Here is a 16,298-nt window from a genome sequence, read left to right on the forward strand (position 1 = left end):
CTTTCATAATCCCATGCGTTATCAGTAACAGGGTGAGACTTTCTAATAGGTTGTGATTGTCATTAAAAGCCAGACATTTATCTTATCACACTGCATTAAACTCCCAGAAGGAAGTAAGAAACAAGAGAGTGCATGAGAGACTCATGAGCTATGTAATGAAACATGGAAGATGCAGCTTTTCTTGATTATCATTTACAAAAGAAAAAAAAAAAGTCTTACGTTGGACACAAGTAGTCCCAAGCATACCCAGCGTGGACCCAGGGCCTCTGTATGGTGAGAAATCTCTACTGTGTTCTGACTTTGTTTAATAAATTTCTAATTATGTTCTACAACACAAAATTAAATATTTCTGTCTCCATTGTGTGTGCTTATTCATGAGCTGGGCATTAATCGTAAAACAATGTTTCTTGTTGTTTATTTATACCAGATGTGAGTATTTATGTTGCTAAGCTGAGTTTCCTGCTAGGTCTTTATTGGTATAGGACTAGCTGTCTGTTTTTGCATGAAAATGGTTTCTGGGCTCTGGGGTTCATCTCTACCCTTGTGTTTAAAACAACAACTTTTTTTTTTTTCTAAGAGAAAGAATTTATGAATAACTAAGAGATTTCTACTGTGGTTTCTCTGGTCTCTCACCAGCAGAGCATCCAGAGTATGTTTTTGGGGACCAGGAAAATTCAATTTGGGATTTACTTCACAGTTTACAATGCTAGCTGCTTACAAACAAAGGCAGCCTGATCCAGGGAGAGCCTGCTTCAGACACAGATTTGCATAGTGCTAATGTTCTCCTTATTCATTGATTTGCGGAAATGTAGAAACTTGCTTTGTGCAGGCAGGGTGATATCAGCACGCATTCCAGGTTCTGTCTCCAGTCATGCCACTCAGTTTATGATGATAGAAGGATACACTTGAAAAGTAAAGTTTTTCTGCCACTTAATAAACATAACTAAAAATACAACTCAGGGATTAAATTTTTTTTCCTTCTAGTCTGTTTGTTCCTAATTACACTTAACATTTTTGGTGCCATTGTTAACATGTATTTTAATGTCTATATTAAAAATAAATATGGGCTGGAAAGATGGACAAGAGCAATGGCTGCTCTTCTAGAGTTCAGAGGTTTGATTTCTAGAACTCACGTTGGTAGCTTACAATTGTGTGTAACTTCAGTTCCAGGGAATCAGATTCCCTCTTTTGGCCTCCTTGGGCACCAGACACACACATACAAGCAGGCAAAATACCCGTACACATAAAATATGATAATAACAATGATAATAAATTTAAAAAAATTCAATGAAGTCTCTCTCCTTTTAATGAGAATGTGGGGGTACAAATAATCCTGAAATCTAATGTGTCACTACCTGAGATTCATAATAGAAGTCATTGTGAACTGCAGGCAGATTTAATCCCTTAAAATCTTTTTGAAGCCACAAAAATCAACTGATTTAGGAATTTAGCACTGAAAGAATCAACAATCAATGTGTGCAAGTTCTGTAAAACAAAAACCAAAACCTGACAACCTCACAAGCAATGGACTTCCTTTTCTTAGGGGGGTAGGCTAGGACCTAAGTGTCTTTGAAGTATTCTCACAGTAGCCTCCATGATGGGATCCCCATCCCAGTTCACAGGTGGTAGCGCTGAGGTATTGAAGTTTGGCACACCATAGGCAAACCTCAGTCGAAGATACTCATTAATATCAAATAGAATCACTGAGCCAATGCAGATGAGGACTGTGATTAGGATGCACCCCTCATGCCTTATAAATGTTCACACTGGGCACCTCTTGTCCTCCAAAACAGGCAGTTACAATTATAACTCAGAGGTTACAGGTGAAGCCTTCTGGAGGGGAGAAAATCCAAATCCTCACTGGGATTCTGTAGACATTTTTGCATAGTGGGATATTTAACTGTAGGACACAAAACATTTAGAATCACTAGGCAAGTCACAGGATTAAACCAATATGATAACTTGAAAAGACTTCTTTATATGCAAGGAGCTCAACATTTTCCAAACCTGAACAACATAAACCAGCAAATCCTCTTATATCTTATGGAGAACTGCTATCAGAAGGAAACGGAACACCACCCCACAACAGCACAAATAGCTACGGAGTGGTGGCTCAGACACACAGGCACTTTGACTGGAGCCAGAGTCAGGAAAGGAAACCGAATCCAATAGACAAATCTGGGGATGATTCAGGAGGACACATGAGACAGGAACTTCCGTGTGAGGGCCCTGAGGTGGTGGGAGGACCCACATAAGGCCCTGATCCCAGCAGGAGCTGCCACATCACCAGCTGAGGAGGAACAGCTTTTTGTTTTCTCTTCATGAGGAGAATGGAGGTGTTGGAAAATGAGCTAGACCACAGTTCTCTTCTTAATGGGAGACTTCAAGTGAAATTCTTTTCTAGAGTCAAGGAAATTAAGGTTATATCAGAAGTTAACTGACTAAGAAGGGGAAAAATGCCCAACTCCGGCCTGCTTCAGATGTATTCAATGGTTACTTTGAGCTGTAAATCTGGCATAACCAGCACTGACTTGGAAAGAGTCTCAGTGAAGGATTGTGGACACCAGGGATTTTCTTTTTTCCTTCTTTATTTCTTTAATATATATATATATATATATATATATATATATTTTTTTTTTTCAGCTCAATCACAGTATCTCCTCCCTCTTCTCCTCCAAGTCCCTCCCCACAACTTGCCCTATCCTGCCCCTGTCCACTCCTCCTCCTTTCTCCTCAGAAAAGGGCAGGCCTCCCGTGGCTATCAGTCAGCCATGGCATGTCAAATTGCAGTATGACTAGGCACCTCCTCTCTTATTAAGGCTGGAGGAGGCAACCCTGTAGGAGCAAAGGGTCTCAAAAGCAGGTAACAGAGTCAGAGATAGTCTGCTGTGAGATGTTCTGTATGGCAAATGTATTGCTCTGATTGGTTGGTAAATAAAACACTGATTGGCCAGTAGTCAGGCGGGAGGAAGTGTAGGCGGGACAAGGAGGAGAATAAAGCTGGGAAGTGCAAGGCTGAGTCAGAGACGATGACAAACAGCATGTGAAGATCCCGGTAAGCCACGAGCCACGTGGCAAGGTATAGATTTATAGAAATGGATTAATTTAAGCTGTAAGAACAGTTAGCAAGAAGCCTGCCACGGCCATACAGTTTGTAAGCAATATAAGTCTCTATGTTTACTTGGTTGGGTTTGAGCGGCTGTGGGACTGGAGGGTGCCAAAGATTTGTCCTGACTGTGGGCCAGGCAGGAAAACTCTAGCTACAATAGTCCCTGCTCCCACTGTTAGAAAATCCCCCTGGGTATTTTCTTAATTTAATGGTAGCACCATTCTCTAGTCAGGTAGTCCTGAATTGTTTGAGTAGAGAAATTGATCTGAGCATCAGCAAGCAGGTGAGCATGTATGCATTCATTTCTTTCTTCTCCTAGCTATGGCTGTGATGTGACTAGCTGTCTGAAGTTCCTGCCTTGACTTCTCCAGTAACCTGGAACTGGTAAAGTAGAATAAACCCCTTTCTCCCTAAGTTGCTTTTCATCAGTTTATTTTTATCACAGCAACAGAAATGAGACCTGGACAACCTCCCACCCCACAAAAGGGGTTGGGGGTGTGGGAGGACAACAAAATGAAGAAAGACAGAAAAAACAACCGAGACATAATGGATTGAGTCTCAGACACAGGAATGTGGAGTGCTCCCCTGGCCATAACAACCCTACAAGGCCATTCCTGTCAGTATTACCCAGTCCACATGTTTCTTCTCACTTTGAAGAAAAAATTAGGGACATATTAATAAACAGCAAACACAGCTTCAAGAGAGAACATACATCGTAACCAGACAGATGTGGCAGAGATGTTGGCATGATCACATCACATATTTAAAATAACTATAATGAATATGCTAATAGCCCTAATGAAGAGACTATTGCTTAAGAATTTGAAAATTTAATTCAATAAGCAATTTGCATCCTATTGTCTTATGCCCTGTGCATTTTTGTTTGATTTTATTTGACAAAACATTGTACTAGGGAAAGAAAAGAAGGTTTGGGAGGGATGAAGAAGTGCTATTTAAGGATGGACAAGGACCAAGTCCATGCCAGAATGTGAGACAGGCAAGGTGTTAGGATTCCAGCCACTCCTTCAGCTGTATGACTGCACATGCACAGTTCAGTAAGCAAGTAAGGGGTCTTACGTCCTACGTAATCCATGAACTGCGTGATTGTGCAATGCACGCAGCTCGGTCATGCAATCTGTGAACGCGTGGTGTAGCTCTGTAAGCCCACCAGCGCATGTGCAGGGGAATCCTTAAAAAGTTGGTCACAGACTCTTCCCCTCTCTTTCTGTCCCCCCCACCCCCCATCTCTCCCGCCTCCTCACATTGTCTTTCCAACAAGCCTGGCCACACTCTCTTCTGTCCCTCCCCTCTCCCTTCAAATAAAACTCTGCTTTGATAATGGGTTTTGTCGTGCCTCATGACTTTTCCTCCTCACAGAGTAAAAGCACCACTTATTAAAACCAACACAAGGTAGCACATGCCTTCATAGAATGGAGATCTGGTGACAAAATCACCCTGTGAATACAGGATGTGCCTGGAAGTGGTGACACTTGGCACTAGAAAGCTATGACAAGGAAACATGGGAGCATGGGGGTCAAGATTGCAGCCACAAGAATAATGAGACCCACTTACCCCTTCCCTCAGTGGTGAGCTTCCTTTGACTGGTATTAGGCTTTCTAGGTCTGTACACGACCTTCCATGCAGAGCCAGTGGTTTTGAATGATCACAGAATATAGCCTATCTCTGCTTAGCATCCTTTTGTTTAGGGTTTTCGTTTTCTGATGTCATTGTGCTGTAAAAGCTGTATGCCCTCAGTGGAAACTGCCCCTGAACCTTTGAGTTTTGTTGTGTCCCAGTGATAGGCAATGGTATCCCGTTTCCTGGTGCCAGGCAGGGGCTCCAAGGAGCCCTGCTTTCATTGACGCTCTGTGGGGCACTGTGCTGCTCAGTAATGATTTTCAACAAATAATAGATTTAAACACATTTTCAATTTGCTATGTTTTCAAGTTATAATGAGTTTATTGAGACTCAGATTCAGTGCAAGATTACAATTCTGCATGCGTGTGGAGGCTCTAAATATTTATTAACACCTAATCGCATGCTGTTTGAGTTTACAAGTTGACAGAGTGGTGGTTAGTTGTAGCCCTTGCCTATGATCTCGCAAGGGGAAGGGCAGCACCTATTGACACACCTGTACTTTCAGAGATACGTTCCTCAAGGGAAGACAAAAGCAAGACCTATAGTCACCTGCTGTTTACCACTAAGTTTGCTCAGAAAATGGGCAGAGCTGGGAAAAACACATCCTAAGAGACTGATCTTAATGACACAAGTATCTTCACTTCTGGCACCCCTCTCTAGGAACTACTAAAAAATCAGCAGGTTTGATGGCCATCTTATCAAAAAGAACCATCATCCCCCCAACAAAAGAAAGCAGTGTGTTTTGAAGGAATGAGGCTGGATGGAGAAGGGTTTTTCACTCCACATCTCTGGGCTGAGTCCAGATAGAACGAGACTGACCAAATGTCACTCTAATTAGAAGGCAATAACATTCCAATGCAAAATGAATTCCACCCTTTGAACTTGCTTCAAGGCGACATTTGTCTTCATTATGTGATGTGCATCCATGGTTTGGCAGCTGTAGCTGCTTTAAAGAGGCTTGCACTATAATAATGGTAAGGTGGGACCTTCTGCCTGACTGAGTGCCTGGGGTGTGCCCCAAACAAGGTGCTACTCAGCTGGGCCTGGCCAACCTTCATATTGATTTTCAGTAAGTGTATAGAGAGGGCCGGAAAGAGAAACATCTCTGACAGATTGTGGAAGGGATGTTTATGAAAATGAGACCAGCTAATAGGATACAGTCTGCGATTTCTCTCAATCTTCCAGAGTTCCACATTTCCCCCATTGCCATTCTGACTTTGATTGAAGCATAGAACCCTGTTGGGAATATAGTGAGTCAATACCAAGGTGAAGCTTCTATGTGTAGTGTATTTTGGTCATGAACAATGGAGTTTTTCTTTGTCCTTCAGAATCCTGTAGAATCTGTTTCCTCTGTGGGGGAGTAGTAGTTGTAGGAAGTCGAACTTAAAACTTGGCCTTTGGCAAGTTTGAGGTCATTGAATGAAGGCTGACCTAGTTTTTTCTCTCTTACTCAGTTAAAATATCAATGTATGCATTTTTGGTTTTTTGTTTTTGGTTTTTTGAGACAGGGTTTCTCCGTGTAGTTTTGGTGCCTGTCCTGGATCTCACTCTGTAGACCAGGTTGGCCTCAAGCTCACAGAGATCTGCCTACTTCTGCTTCCCCAGTGCTGGGATTAAAGACATGTGCCACCACCGCCAAGCTAATGTATGCATTCTTATCCTCTCTCCAGCAATGCCTTGGAGAGACACTGCAGAAGCCAGCCCTGGAGAGGGAGAAGGGAGTAAGATGTGACATCTCCTAGAAGTCAACATACAGTGTGAAAGAGTGAAATGCAGACAGCAAAATTGGTATGATGAGACCCCTGGATATGAATAGTAATGCATCTGATTTGTAGGTACCATAGGATTCATGTAGAAATCTTTTATGAGAATTCCTCAAAGAAACTGTGTCTACAAATACTGATCATAACTCTTTTCCTAGGAACAAGCATTACAGTTCCCTTTATCACATATTTCTAAGGACAAACCGAGAAGTTAGATATTGCAAGTGTACAGAAAGCCTTAGAACTACAACAAGGGGCTCCACTTTATTTGTGCTCAATATTCTGAATCAAAATAGTCTCCTATTTATAACTAACATCTTCTATTGGAGGCTAATAAAGCTTCCAAAGCAGTTTTATGAAGTAGAGTTTACAAAGATAACTTGTTGACATAGTTTGTTTTCAAAAGCAACGTAACATCTTAACTTTTATAGTTCTAGAAAAATGAAAAGAATATAAAACAAAAACGAGAGAGTTTGCATTTTAGTATCAAAAGGCATACAGAGAATTTTACAAAGAAGTATGTTGCAGTTGAATATCATCTCCTAAACATGGATTCCCCATGAACCAATCCACTAAAAGTCAGATTAACCCATTGTGAGTTATTGCAGTCAAATAATAGAATATTCATTGATCTGATTTATTAATTTTTTAATCAGAAAACAAAGTTGTGAATGAAACTGGTCATCTTTTGATGTATGAGAATTGTATTAGTGGAAAAACAGCATAAAATGGACTTTATGTATAACATGTATGTAAATCTTCATCTGTATTGTGTTGCTGTATGGAAAGACCCTAGACTCAGACATTTATAGAGAAAAGCCATGAATTCTTCATGATCCTGGGGACAAAGCAGTAGCTTGAGGTCCATCTGCATGTCATAGAAGGAAGGAGAACAGAAAGAAGATGAAGACGGAGAGAGAGAGACAACAAACTGATCTTTTATAAGGAATTCCTGCAAGATTTATCCTGCTCCCAGGATAACCACACCAATCACATTGTTTTAATTACTTCTTTTAATTTTTGTGATTATAACAATTGTACCGTTTTCTTCTTCCCCTCCCTGCCTCCAAATCCTCCCATAAACCTCTCCTTGCTCTCTTTCAAAATCTTGGCTTGTTTTTTCATTAATTATTGGTACATACTTGTGTACATATACATATACACATTCAGATACAGATACATAAACAATATATATGTAGATAAATATATATACAGCTATATATATATATATATATATATATATATATATATATATACAGATGCATAAAAGACACCGATACATACATTTCTAAATGTTGCCTGCTCAGTCTGTATAATGTTACTCATATGCATGTTTTCAGAGAAAATCATTGGATACCCAATTAGCCTGCTCTTCCCTGGGGAAGACTATTTCTCCCTTATTTTCCACAAGACATTTCTACGCAAATGGATCACCTTCTAAAGGCCTCATTTCTGACCAAGTTTCACTGGGGTAGGGGAATGCTTGAGCTTGGAGGATGCATCCAAACCGCAGCATCTTAGATAAATGAACACTTGCAAAGTACTGAAATTCTCTGTAGAGACTGGAATCAGTATTTGCATGTAAGATAAACCATATAAGTTCCAATCACTGAATTCTACTAATACCCAGTATTTTTGTTTTACAACAACAACAAAAACCTTTCAAACAACCAAATTTCCAAAATGCCCCCACGTAGCTGAAGTGCCACTGGTGACAACTGTGACTCTGTGAAATGAGGTGCAACAGAAGCAGAGCATGCCATGCTAAGTCATACGGATGTCATTAAAACATGTCGCCCGACTTGGACTTCAGAGTTGGAAGAAAAAGAATGGCAAATGAATTCAACACAGCAAAGACAACTTCTACTACTAAAAAGGCTGCTGTTTCTACCACTTCCCATGCTTGTTTCTTATGCTTGTTTGATGTGGTAAAAGTCTGCATTGTAAAACAAGGAATTCACAATTCCTAGTTTGGTAAACTTAAGCTGATCAACTAGTGTAAGTCAAACACCGCCCCCCCCCCCCCCCATAACAAAAACAAAAACAAAACATCTAGACTGGATTTTCTTAGGCATAGGATTTTATTTTGGATTAAATTTTATGAGTTCCTTGCTTCAGTTTTGTGTTACTTGTGCTGAGTAAGCATGATTTCTCCCACTTGGATCAGCCTATAGTGATCTGACAAACTTCAAGGGACCCTTCTCAACCCTTTTCTCAAACCTAAAAAAAAAATAATAATAATAATCACTAGTGCTTGCTCCCTTGGAGCAGTCTGCTTTGTGCCAACATCTTCTGGGTATTTTAGGTTGAATTCCTTCAAAAGAGAAACCTGACCCCTAGTTCAGAGCAATCTCACAAACCCTGGTGATGACAACTTAATCTTTGAGAGTTCTGTTTATTATCATCAGCTCTACTCTCTTGTCTCAGAAATATTACTAGTTGAATTTTTGATGCTACCTATGAGATAATAATACTGTTCACTATTTGTTACTCCATCCATGCTCTTCAAGAGTCTACTTGTGCATAATAGAATAAGATGTTAAGCTACTCCTTCCCCTCAATAGTCTTTCTTTGTAAATCGCCCAGCAAACTAACAACTAAGACCTGTGAACTCCACAAAAACAACAAACAAACAAACAAACAAAAAACAAGGGCTTCCTTGCTTATAATTTTAAATTCCCTGGCAAACAAAGGCAGAGGTAGCTTCTATGTGGAGCTATAGTAGCTGGAGTGTTAAGAGAGTCAACTTCATGACATGATCCAACACTTTTGTCCCCAGAAGGATCCTCCCTGAAGGGGAGGATACTTTCGAAAGTCCCTGCATTGGTCAGCTCTGCTAAAGTTTCTACAACATCCATTGCAGAGGTGTCTTTTTAATGTTACTGACTTCTTAGCCTCTACTGCTAATAGCATAATTCATTAATTAAAAATATAAATTTATCCTTTGTTAATCAAATTTTACCCTTAAGTACTATAAGCATGTGGACAGTCATTACTAACTCATGAACTTGTCACTTGTCTTTTTAACTGACATCTGTCTTTTCAACAAAGGATTATTCAGCAAGCTCAATAGTGGACTCTCAGTTTTCTCAGTATCATTTTCCTTGCCTCCAAAGAACAACTTGTCCATCTCAAGAGGGCCATTTTACTATGACATTCACAAAGAAGCCTTAAGTGCAGTCACTAGATAAATATTTAATTTTGGTTTTCACTATGTAAAAAGAAGCTTGAGTTTCAATCATAATTACAACCACCAACAAACTTTCATAAAGATTTCAGGTACTATGCTGAGGTTTTGAAACAATCTCCTTAGTTCTTAGAGCAACTTCATGGATGAATGTGATAACTTTTACAATCAATAAGCTGAAGTGCAGCAAATGTAACTTCCATGAGATCACAACTTGACAGTGCAGGAGCCAAGTGCTGAAGCAAACAGGATTTGTCAAATTGAACTCTGTCTTCTGCTTATGGGATTCTCTTGATCAAGCCAAATATACAAGAATGCTAATTCACCTTGGAAGTCCTGCTATTTGTTGTAAGGTTTGTCACCACCCCTTGTTGATTTGACTTTGTGTAATGTGCTATAAGAGAGAGGGTTTGGATGAACCTCTGATCCAGAAAGAGAAAGGAGATTTCTAAAAACTATCAAGAATATGACTGACATTTTGATACTTTCCAAAATTGCCAAAAGGTACTGAGAGTAGTTGCCATAAGCCTTTAGTGAAAGGGAACCTCAATATGTATTCTCACCAGAAGGGACATTAATATGTGTTCTGTGGCTGTAGTGGTGTCCTTGCAGAACAACTGAGCCAACAGGGTTGGGTTTTGAGAACTCCACAATATGATATGAGCTCTTGAAGATGGAAGCCTCTGTTTATTAGAATTTCAGCAGATCTAGGAAAGATTGCATTTTAGGAGGAACTTTGTTTTATTTATGTAAATTTTATCTAAGAAAGTAATTGTTTTAGAAAGGGTTGGAATGATAAACATAATTACCTGTTTATGTTACTACACGTCTTCACCAGAGTTTCAATGATTCATTGTGCTGCTCTGTCACAACCTCAGTGTTTTGCTAAAGTCTAATTGTTCCCACTGTATCATAAGGTTTGAAATATTGTTACACGTTTCTATGAGAAAGCCTAAGTGGTTAATACCAGGAGAGAGTTTTATGGAATATAATAGAGGGTATGAGAGGAAAAGAGAGGTATGCTATACATCTCAGCTCTAGCCATGATCATTTGATCCACAATCCCACTATGTCAATGGCTCTTTGGTTCTTCAAAGGTCCTTCTTTCCATCTGGACTTATAAATATACCTTTGATTAAATACTTTATGATTCCTAGATTTACCTTTGTTGTTTATTTTTTAGCTAATCAATGAGTAAGTGGTGTAACTGTTCCCTCTTTTTTTCCTCTTCTCTATACCCTATGAGATACACATTTTAAAAAGTCACTGAAGCCTCGATGAATAACTTTCTTGAAGAATCAACAAAGCAGATGAAATGATAAAGAAACAGAAATGGATCTGAAAATTCACAAAATACATCACTCAAACACATATGCAAACAAAAAGACACATCCACATAAACAAGCACACAAAGAGACCATCATGCATAAACACACATACAAATTTAGAAAATTCAGAAAAGTTCAGCAACTGCTCAAGGTCACACCACCCTGTGGTGACTCATGGGACAATGCTTCGGGAGACCTACCTCTAAGTCCCACAAGCTCTGTCTTGTCATGAGCTGTCCCACGGACCCTAACAAACTAGCTTCAGGAATGTTATGTTTCATATTGTCATCATTTTTCTTTTAAATTTGGCACACAATTTTTGTTCATTGGACCATCTAAACTTCTACTTTTCATTGTTCAGGGGAATTGTCCCTAGAACTGTCAACAAAAATGACAGGACCATCTATCCATTTGCTCACTCATCTGTCACATACTCCAAAGCTGATATTTACATAGAATAACACTGTGAGCAAGCACACGAGGAGAAAAAGGAAAGAAAAGAAGGCAAAAAAAAAAGACATTTATGTTTTCATGAACAATTTTCCTTCAGTATACAGTAGCCAATTTCCATCACAGTCCAGGTCATTTACTGGTGATAGCATGGGAACTATACTCTGTAGACCCATTACAAAAGTCACCACCACAACTACTGAGACACACACGTTGGTATATTACCAACTGATGGATTGAGATGTAGAAATCTACAACTGTTCACAGAAAATGGAAGGAACTTTCCGCCAAGTAGATGAATAGATTTCCTGAGCCATCAGTGCCACTCACACAAACACATAAACTGATATCATGGATCAAATATTTAATAAAAGTAACCCTGTAGTGACTCCAACTTCATTAAACTGACATTTTCACCTGCACAAACATACATCTAATATCCTGACACATATAGACCTAGGCAAAGAATGGTCAATTTTAAAGCATTAGAAACATTTCCAGACAAGTAGCTAGTCTGGTCTCAAGATATAGCCCTCCAAAGGCCAAATCTTTCCTCTCTTCTATTCTCTCAGAATGCCAATGAAATGGCTGGGCACACAGTCAGTGCTCAGCAAATTGACTGAAGTATTGATTGATTTTTTTTTTTAACCTGTCACCAGCTCTGCAGATTCTGTTTTATAGCTAGGGAGAAATTCTATGGTCATCAAACAATGATCAATTTCTTCAAGGAAGTGACTTAGATCCTGAAAGAAAGAAAGGCGATTTGGCAGTTACAGGACTTTAGATTGCTGTTTTGTCCTTTTTCTTCTCTCTCTGGCAGTATATACGGGGCTAGAGTTGAAGAGGATGGCATTCCATTTCCTTAGTGATAACTGTCTTTCTGCCTCATAAATTTGGAGGAAATAAGTCAGCTTTCCCTCACACACCTCTCTGTGTCAGTCACAGCATCCCCTCCTCCACTGGGGCAGATATACACCAGGGTTCAAGCTGAACTCCTATCAGAATGAACCCAAGAAAAGGTTTTCAGGGATTGCCAACTAATGACTACCGTGTGATGAGCCCGGCATCACCCTTTTCTCCAATATACTTCCTGGAGAACATTTTACCTTCCTGCTACTCCTTCTCCTCACTGGAAGAGGGGGAAAGGAAAGAAAGAAAGTGAAAGTTAGATGACTGAACTGATATGAAAGTTCCAATGAGTAAATAAATTTTTGAACATCTGTGGAATACAGAGATTCTGAAGATAGAGGGCTTTTTTATTTTAAGTGCTTCAATGGATCATGATTGGTGACTAAATGATAGAATTACTTACATTATTTCTTTGAGTTTGAGGTACTTATCTGTATGATGCTATTATAATATTGTTAACTTGACAAAATTTAGAATCACATGGTCCTCTGAGCATGTCAATGAGACATTATCATAATTATCTTAAGGAGGTTGGAAGAAAAGTTCCACTTTGAGTGGCAGTTTTCCTTCAACAAGAGGACCTTGGATTGTATAAAGTAGGGAAAGCCAGCAGAGCACTCAAATGCAAGAATCCCATTATGCTTCTTCTCACTTCAGATATGATATGAGCAGTTATTTCATATTCCAGATGCCTTGAAATTCCTGCCATGAGAGACTGAACCTTGAACTGTGAGCTAAAGTAAACCCCTTATTTGGTAAGATGTTTTGGTCAGGTGTTTTATCACAACTACATCAAAAGGAACTAAGTCAGATACCTAGAGGTGGGTCCTTCACAGGTCATCCACCCCTACCTGTCATACTAGGCTGGGATTTGAGCTAAACATGTCGCAGGAGATAGTCAAATTGACTCCAATTCAGTCATATCAATGGTGATGACCTGTATTTACATGGACAAATTGCTTCAGCACAGCTTTCATCCACTAATTCTGATGATATTTTCAGGAAATGCACAAAACAATTCCAGTTCCTCTTTTCTACCTTCCACTAAATAGCACCCTTTACCAGGAATCATCTGCATGTTGAATGCCAATGGTTTACTTAGTAGCTCCCAAGAGACATTTCTTACAAACTTTCAAACAACTTTCCTCTCGTGTGAATATTTTTATGTTGTCACCATCATTCCTACACTGTGACCCCAAACAAATTTAGCCTTCCATGTATAGTTTGATATGTGTCTTGAAGAGAAAAACAGGTTTATTGTTTTCTCCTTTATTCCTTTTCTTGGAGGTCTACCAAAGTTCTATTCTCAAATGCTGCTGGATTGGTGAGATAACCTCTAGTGATCTTGCATGAACCTAATACAAACTGTTCTACCTTATACTCTGTGGCTAGATATAGTCTGTGTTATAATTACCTTTGGAGCCAAATCTAAAGGATTTTGACCCTAGTTTAATGTTTCCAGACTAAAATGCTTCATGATAGTTTATTGATCTGTAATTATCAATTTTATTTATATAGTTTAATCAACCACAAGTTCCCTTAAATATTCTTTTCATTAAGTGTTATCTTTCCAGTACCCTTCTTTGCAGATATTCATGTGTTTAAGGTCTTAGTGAAGCCATCCAAAGCTTTAATCATTATAATGGTTCAGGAATTCATTCTATCATTAGCCTTCTATATTTCATTTTGTACATAAAGATATAATCTCCATCCCAGATATTACAAGACTCATTTATTAGTCCATGGACCCCAAATCTCCTGGATCCTTCTCAGTGTAAACAGAGGGCTCTTACTCTAGGCTTCTGTCTGGGAGGATACTTTTAACATACCTGTTTGTGGTATATATTGATATTTGGGATAACTGCTTTCTTCATCTTTAGCCTCAAACTACATATATACATATTCATATGTATGTATCACCCAATCCTACTGCAATTTAAGACAAGCCACACAACTTCCTCATAGGATATTTTGAGCATTATTAAGCAAATGCCCTCACTTATTTACACTCAGTTGAATTTTAGTGGTTAGTAAGTGTTCATATTGTTAAGGTCAGGAAAAGGAAATGATGCAGGTTACAGTTGAAGGCCAATACAGACATGCAAATCTTGCCTTTGACACCAGGGTGAATAGAGCCATTTGCTAACTTCTCTGAGTAAGCTTGTGCATTTGTAAAATTGGAATGTACAAAAAAAAGAATATTACCCACCTAAGAGGTTTGTTAAGGTGATTAAACAAGATGATACATACACATATCTTAGAACATGTTTGCCTTCCCATTCTGAATGTGTAGTTTGTCTGACAAAGGGATTGTTTGCTTCGTGATTGATGGTAGGCTATACTCCAAGTTCCTAACTGAAAGAATATTTTATCCAGTTATTCTCTAAGCCACACGTATGTCTTACACCCACCACTGGGGAACTTGAGTAGTTGGATTGCAATTTGCAGTAAAATCTTAAGATGGGTGACAAATGAAAATGGAGTAAGGATGGTGTGAGAGATGAGGTCACTTAGAGAAACCACAGCAAGATCGAGGGTTCTGTGTCTCCTGATTGAGGCTTTGTGGTTAAACATCCTTGAAGGAGGGGTTGCATTCTCTCTTTTGTATGAGAAACTAAGGCACTAGAGCACATTCTTAGTTGATCTCCAGGATCACTAGGAAAAAATTCCATAAAAGTTCCTATTCCACCATGATATGAAAGAGTGGGGGAAGGACTGCCTTTTTGGTTCAATATTATTGCGCCTTTTCCATAGACATTTGTAAATATACTTAAGTCTACAAATTATAAACAGGGTCTGGTGGCACTCAATTGTAATCGTAGCACTAGGAAGGTAGAAGCAGAAGATCTAACATTCAAAGCCGTCCTCAAAATGAGTGAATTCAATATCAACTTGGACTTGGGATACATGAGGCTCTGCTACTGTCACACACACACACACACACACACACACACACACACACACGTTCTCAACACAGACAGAATCTATTTTGGTTCTTCTACCTGGCTTTGGGAAAGCCCATTGCAATCTTTTTTTTTTTTTTTTTTTTTTTTTTTTTTTTTTTGTAGCGTGGGCTCCGATCTGCTTTGCTAGATAAACATCTTGAACTGTGTCTCCTCACTGAATTCTTTCTTAAAGAATCAAAAACTGAGGACATGCCTTCACCTACCAAGCCAATAAACACTCAAATTACATTTAGACATCAAGTGTTCTTGCTATGGTGAGTGATGTGAGCCACACTGGTCACCAGCCACCATCAGAGTGAGACATCTGCTGCATGACACACTCACTACTCTCATCTGAAACCCACCTTCAACAGATTGATGTTGTTTCTCTACAGCCTTGTGAGATTAGAGATTGGAAGTGTGCAAGACTGGGGATTAATGTCCCAGTGACTTGGTGCGTTATCTTGATATGGTTCTATATATGCTCTGATTATACCCCATTTTCCAGTATCTCTGAGAAATAATGTGGAAGATACTTACATATGCCAAGATAATACACAGACCTGGAATTAAAACATCTCTTGAGAGACTCTTGCCTTAGGATTGGCTTTGTGAAACCTCAAAGCCCACCCTCAGTGACACACTTCTCATTCAAACCACCATATTCCACTCTCTGGCCCCCATAGGCTTGTGGCTACATCATAATGCAAAATACATTTAGCTCAACCTCAAAAGTCCTCATTGTCAGAATACCGTCCAAGAATGGAGTCATGTGAAGAAAATTCTGAGTGCTTGTGAGGAAAAAAACCCTAAGGAAAAAGACAAGGGTCTTGTGACTTCTGTTTCTTTAAAACAGAACTGTTCTTGGAATGTGTTTTGGTGTTCCTCTCAGGTGTAGTGGATAGGAGTGAGTTTACTTTAGATTATTCACTACAAGGGGCTACTGTTATTTGTTTATATGCCTCTATG

The sequence above is a fragment of the Peromyscus californicus genome, unplaced genomic scaffold (assembly GCF_007827085.1).
Source record: "Peromyscus californicus insignis strain IS unplaced genomic scaffold, ASM782708v3 Scaffold_17__1_contigs__length_78620276, whole genome shotgun sequence".
NCBI lineage: Eukaryota > Metazoa > Chordata > Mammalia > Rodentia > Cricetidae > Peromyscus > Peromyscus californicus.